Source organism: Psammomys obesus, unplaced genomic scaffold (assembly GCF_907164565.1).
Source record: "Psammomys obesus unplaced genomic scaffold, mPsaObe1.curated_primary_1811, whole genome shotgun sequence".
In the NCBI taxonomy this organism is placed as follows: Eukaryota; Metazoa; Chordata; class Mammalia; order Rodentia; family Muridae; genus Psammomys; species Psammomys obesus.
Window position 1 is genome coordinate 1,023,663 of NW_026590435.1, and position 7,317 is coordinate 1,030,979.

Below are 7,317 nucleotides of genomic sequence, written 5' to 3' on the forward strand. Positions count from 1 at the left end.
ACATAGTCTCTCAAGGTTAAGATGTGCTCCTAGTGGTGGATTGAATCATATCCAGGAGGGGGAACCTTTCATGGATCAAATATTACTTTCTGGAATTTTTTTCTTGTTTACTTATGTGTTACACACTTGTGAATGATCACACACATCCAAAACAAAAGGAAGATTAGCAATTTTGATTTCAAAAGTTTAGTTGTTCTTGTTTTATAATGAAACAGACAAATGTGCTGTAACTATTGGGGAAAAGGTGAAAGGATGTTAATAAATAACATACTTAAAAATCCAATATAATTTCTTTTTCCTTCTCTCTCTCTCTTTCTCTCTCTCTCTCTGTTTTGAGATAGGGTCTCAATATGTAGCCCTAGCTGGCCTGTAACTTACTATGTTTATCCATGTTTATCATGCTAGCTTTGAACTTACTTACCTCTAAGTGCTTGCCTCTGCCTCTAAGTGCTGGAATTAAAGTCCTGCACCACCATGGTCAGCCCAGTGGAAAAAATTTCAAAATCAAAGAAATCAAAGTAAAGTAGGCATAGTAAGAACCAAAGCTTCATAAACTAACATTCATATATATATATATATATATATATATATATATATATATATATATATACAAAACTGCAGTAACTTAAACAATATTGGGGTAAAGGGTCCTTTAACATTAGAATTAAAAACATAAAGTGTGAGGTTAATTTGTGAGGATATATTTGAGGTGCTTGAGTAAACTTACATAGATAAAATTGTGTTCCAGAATTAGAAGCCAGTGTGTGTCGTTTCTTCCTTTCTTCATTAGATTCAATAAAGTTTCAAATATTAGTACAGTGGTGCTTTGGAGAGGCTTGGCATCTTGGGTCTGTGCACCTTTCTTTCTCCTTTCTCCTAAAAATGTGAGGGATGGAAGGAAAGAGGGACAGAATCTACTCCTCTCCTATGCAAGAATGATTTAGATTGGATTCAAACTTAAGGAGAAATGTCTACAAAAATTACTTGTTCAAAAATATTCTTTTTTAAATGTGATGAACCATCTTGACAGCTCCAACAAGGACTCTTTTTTAAAAAAGATTCATTTATTAATTTATTATGTATACAGTATTCTGCCTGAGCCCAAGGAGAGGGCACCAGATCTCATTATTGATGGTTATGAGCACCATGCGTTGCTGGGAATTGAACTCAAGACCTCTGGAAGAGCAGCCAGCAGGACTACTCTTAACCTCTGAGCCATGTCTCCAGCCTTGAAGGACTCTTTTGATGACTGTATTAGTCAGGGCTCTCTAGAGAAGCAGAACTGATGAATGAATGAATGGATCTCTATCTATCTATCTATCTATCTGTCTGTCTGTCTGTCTGTCTATCTATCCATCCATCTATCCATCTATAAAAGGGCTTTTATTAAAATGGCTTACAGACAGTGGTCCAACTAGTCCAACAATAGCTGTCTACCAATAGAAGGTCTAAGAATTCAGTATTTGTTCAATCCAGAAGTCTAGATGCTACAGCTAGTCTTCAGTATACATTAGCATCCCAAAGAAGTAGGCTCTAATGCCAGTGAAGCATTGGACTTAGCAGCGAGAGCAAGAGCAAACAGTCAAAGAGGGAGAGCTTTCTTCTTCCATGATTTTTATATAGGCTGCCAGCAGAAGATGTGGCCCACGTTAAAGGTGGAATTTTTGACCTCAAAAGATGCCAATTAAAAGTGGGTCTTCCCACTGGGTGGTGGCACAGGCCTTTAATCCCAGCACTTGGGAAACAGAGGCAGGTGGATCTCTATGAGTTTTAAGCCAGCCTGGTGTATAGAGCTAGTTCCAGGACAGCCAGAGCTGTTCCCCATCCTGTCTTGAAAAAAAAAAAAAAACAAAACAAAACAAACAACAAAAACAAAGAAAGACAAAAAAGTGGGTCTTCCTACTTCAAATGATTTAATTAAGAAAAATCTCTCACTCTCATAGGTGTATCCAGCCACTTGGGTTTTAATTAAGTTCATATTTAGTCAAATTAACAACCAACAACAGTCATAAGTCTGTTAATGGCCCCCCTCCCCCACAAATAATTCAAGATAATCTGTCTCAAGATATTTACCACAGTTTCACCTGTAAATTTCCCTTTGTCATGTGAGGTAATGTGTATACATGTTTATCTGTGGGCTAAGGTGGTCTTCAGTAGAAGAGGAGCATTCCATTCTGCTTACCATAGGAAAGGTGTCCTCTATACACATGCTTATATCCCACTGGACACACATGACACATCTGCTTCTTAGCTGTGAGAAGCTGGGGAAGAGAATAGCCAGCATTTTGACATCTAATAGGGGAATCAAGTTTTGTTGCACCAGATGAGGGTGAAACAGCCACAGTCAATATACAGAGGTTAGCTTGAGTAAATCTCATCTGTTTCAGGGGAAGCTTCTCAAGTTGAGTTTTCAGATCTGAGGGTACTTTATGGTATAAGTTACTTACTGATAGCAGAGATCTGGAATTGAGTTAAGTCTCAATAGGAAGGGAACAGTCGAGCTGGGAATCTTGCTTATTGGGAGTGCTTGAAAGGGAAGATGGCTTTCCATGGTAGGTAAGAAGAAAGAAAAGGTGAGTATTTCCTTCAATTAGGAAGGAAGCCAGCATTTCAAAGGATTCTTAATGAGTGAGAGGAATATCTTTAGGATTCATGTATGAAACTAGCTCACTCATCCTTTCTCCAGGTACCCTGTTAGGAAGCCATTGATGAGGATGCCTAGCCATCAGCAGCAGGGGTTAATCTACTCAGTGTAACCATATGGGTTCATTCTGTTTCTGTTCTCTATGTGATTAATCCACAGACCTATAACTTACTCTGATCTGAACCATTCACTAAAAGGTTTCTTGAAAGCAATTGGGTTAAACGAATGAGCATAAACTGGGAAGCCTATAGTTTTGATTAAAGATTTGGAAAATATATTAGGTTGGAAAATGGCCTCTAAAGATGTCAGGCCCTGATCCCTGGAGCTTCTGACTATTATTCTCACAAAGGACCAGAGACTTTGCATATGTATTAAATGTATTTGTAATGGGAAGGCTATACTGGGTTACCCATGCAGCCATGTGCAAGCAGAGAGATTTGAATACACACATACACATACACATACACATACACAAAAAGAAGGTTTGTTACCACAGAGAGACAAAGGTTGAAGTTATGCACCCATAAACCAAGGAATGAGAGCATCCACCGTAGCCTGGTAGAGGCATGGAATGAATCCTTTCCTGAAGCCTCTTTGTGGAGCTTAACCCTGCCAACTCCTTAATTCATTCAGTGATACTGATTTTATACATATGGCTTCCAGAATACAAGGATTTTTTAAAATTAAGGTATATCTCATTTTAAGATAGCAAGTTTGTAGTAGTGGAGTTAAAGTATCCATAGGAATGTAAAATAAGTACATTCTGTCTTTGCTGGCAGCTATAATGTAATTGGGGGCTAATTTAAGAGCAGCTTATATATGGGACTAGAGAGATTTATCAGTGGTTAAGAGCACTTGCTGTTTTTCTAGTAGACTCAGGTTCAGTTCCTAGCACTTACAGTATGGCCCACACTTGTTTGTAACTACAGTTCCAGATCTGACAACCTCTTTTGGTCTTCTTGGGGAGTCAGGCATGAAACTAGGCAAAACACCCGTACACATTAAAAAATCTAACCAGTATGAAGGTAGCCTAAGGGAAAGATGGAAATGGACTGTTTAGCGCGATTGCTGAACTGCTAGATCATACTGAGGTTATAGCTGTATTGGTGATCTAATTCTCTAAACGTATAGATGAAAGTTAGACTGAGGTGGGCTAGCTGTTAATAGTTACAAAATCTGACTCATAAAACAACAGTGGCAGATCCATTTTTGTGTTTGCTTTTTTGCTTGGGTTTGTTTAAAATTGAAGCATGAATCTCTGTCTCATTAATTGGTATTTAGTTTTAAAATTTAAAACTATGTGTCAGTATATTTATGAATGTGATGTGCATGTGAGTGCAGGTGCCTGTGGAGGTCAGAGACAACATATCCACTGGAACAGGAGATACAGGTAGTTGTAAAACTTCCTGATGTGGGTGCTAGAAAGTGAGCTTGGTTCTGTTGCAAGAACAGCATGCACTGGTAACTACTGAGCCATCTCTCCAGCTCGTAAAGATTTATTTTTATGTGTATGTGTTTGTGTGTGTATGTGCACATGTGTGTGCAGGTGCCCTTGGAGTCCACAAGCAGATGTGAGATCCCCTGAAACAGGAATTGTGAACAGCCTAGTGTAGATGGTGGATCTTCACTCCTGCTCTCTGATAGAGCTGAAATGCTCTTAAATTGTTCAGCCATCTCTTAGTCCTGGTATCTAGTTTTAAATGGCTTGACATGGCAGTGCACTCTTGGAATGCTAGCACTTGTATACTGAGGTAGAAAGGTAGCAAATTCAAAGTCAAACTGAGCTTCATCTAGAGCTTTAGGCTAGCCTGTGATACATAATAAACCCTCAGCTCAAAGACAACAAAACAACCCCCCCCCAAAAAAAAAAAAACCAACAACAACAAACAAACCAACCAAAACAAAAAAAACCAACCAGGTCTGAGGGATTTAGTTACTGGTTAAAAACACAGGCTGCTCTTCTGGAGGGATTGGGTTCCATTCCCAGCACCCACATGGTGGCTCACAACTATAATTCCAGCCTCAGGTCATCTGACATCCTCTTCTGGCTTGTAAGGGCACCAGGCATGCATGTAGTATACAGACATACATGCAGGCGACCCCCCTACAATGTTTTTTTAAAATATATGACACATACACACATATGATATAGAGTATATATAGTATATACAGTATATGTGACAGGTTTAAGTCCTCATCTTAACAGCTCAATGACATTGTTTTTTTTTTGTTTGTTTGTTTTTTGTTTTTTTTTTTTTGAGACAGAGTTTTATGTAGCCTGGGTTGACTTCAACTTACTGTGTAGCTAAGATGACCATGAACTCCTGATCCTCCTGATCTCCCTTGTGCTGAGATTAGCAGCCTGTACCACAAAACCCACCTTCAGTTCATTTTTTTATTTTATTTTATGTGCATTGGTGTTTTGCTTGCATGAGGGGTCAGATCATGGAGTTACAGACAGTTATGAGCTGACATATGGGTGCTGGGAATTGAACGTGGATTTTTGGGAAGAGCAGTCAGTACTCATAACCTTTGAGCTATCTCTCCAGCCCTTCAGTGGACTTTCTAAAAATCTATTTTTCATACTGTGTATGTGTGTGTGCCTGTATAAGTTTTTGTGTACCATGTGTTTGTAGATGCCCATGGAAGCCAGAAGAAGTGGTTGGATACCCTGGAACTGGAGTTACAGGGAGCTGTGTACCACCAAGCATGGGTGTTGGAAATGAACCCAGGTCATCTTCAAGGGCAGCAAGTCCTATTATTTAATGAGTCATTCTTCCAAGCCCCTTCAGTGTATTTAGTATATAGAAATATATATGTGCTCATCACATGGGTCACAACTGTACAACTTCCTAAATCCCTACGGCTCTCTAGAGAGTATAAAGGTAACCACTACCTTGATTATCTCCCATTAAATAGTTTTTCCTTTCTTGCATCTGGTGGTTTCACTCAACAATGTTTCAAGTTTATGCTAGTTATTGTATCAGTAGTTCACTCTAACTGCTGAGGGCTGCTGGAGTGCTTGATTTCTTTTTTTCTCCATTACAACTAAAATGTCTATAGACAACACCCTTTTTACACCTCTTTTGGGACATGGCTCACATAGCATTATGAGTTATTATTGTTATTTCCTCTTTGGAAATTTCTCCTTGAAATAGAGTTTTTGACTCTGCCTGTTTGAAAGTGTTTACTCTTTTATATGAATGCTATCTTTGTTGAGCATTATATTCTAAAACTGGTATCCTTTTGTTACTGGAATCCTTTCTTGTCCTCTAGTACTTAGGATTTCTGAACAGAAACCAGTGCTATGTCTACTCTCCATTTTTCTGTAAGGGTTTTTGGTTGAGTTTATCATTATTCTTGGTATTTGAAGACTGCAAGGCAATGGTATATCTTTAATTCTGCCTAGATATTGGTTGTACTCCACACCTAAATAAATAGTGTAATGCTATGATAACACCCTGATAAGTTACTGTAATCTGTCTGATTTGTTTGCAGTGAGAACATAGAATATGCAGGGGAAATTAATGATATAACTTTCAGCCTTCAAATATTTTAAAATCATCTGTACATTGAAGAGTATGCTAAGGGATGTATGATTTATGTGTGGCTCTTCAAAGTTGGTGGTTTCCTAATTGTCCTTGATGAAGAAGGATATGTTGTTGATAGCATTTACATGTAAATTGATTAGCAATTGCAATAATTTTTATCAGACATTGCTCATCAGGTCAGAGCGTGAGTCCCATTAGTTGGTGTTTTTGAGGCAGAACAGAGAGACGTGTAGTAAAGAACGGCTTGTCTGTGACTGAAGGGCGCCATGCTGACAGTCTTCGTGCACTTAGGCACGCCTTTATTTATGGCCCAAATCACTTTAGCTTCCTTCACCTTTATGACTTATTTCATGGAAAATTTTATGATTTCTTTATGGCAACTGAAATAGAATTTCAACTCTGTTGCAGGATATTTGATCCCATTGTGAACTCCAGAATTGTGAATTGTAAAACCCTGTTTCTTGTTTGGTGTGGCTGAGACTTATCACACACCTTTAATCCAAGATTTTTTTATTGTAAACAGGTGATTATGGTGTGGTTCAGCCAGCTGGAGCACACTCCTTTAATCCAAGAGCTTTCTGTACACAGGATTTAATAAAGTTAACTCTAGATCTAGAGGCGGAGCAAGAAACCAGTTGACAGGGATTAAAGAGTAAGAGGGACTTTGAGTTGAAGGGTATTTAAGTCAGAGTGGAGAAGAAAGAGCTTTTAGCTCTGGCTTATGCTTCAGCTCCTCAGCTTTCTAGCTCTCTGGCTTTTGGGGCTTTGAGCTAGCAAGCCTTGGGCTTTTTGGCCTTTTTTTCCTGGGCTGTCATCTGAGCTAGTGAGCTTTTTGGGTTTTTTTTTATCTAGACCTGAGCTGAGAAGGAAGATCAGCTGGGTGCTTTCTCTGCCTCTCTGAGCTAGCAGGTTTTTACCCCAGCATCTGACTCCTGAGTCTTTATTGGTAAAATAGAATGGTTGGGATTTTCATTTTTATAACACAACACAAAGCTACTTCCATATTTATTATGAAGGGTGATATTTCTATAACATTTGAATTTCCTTGTTTAAGATAAAGTTGTGTCTTTAAAGGTATATCTTTAATCCCAGTACTCGGGAGTCACAGGCAGGAGGGCAAGG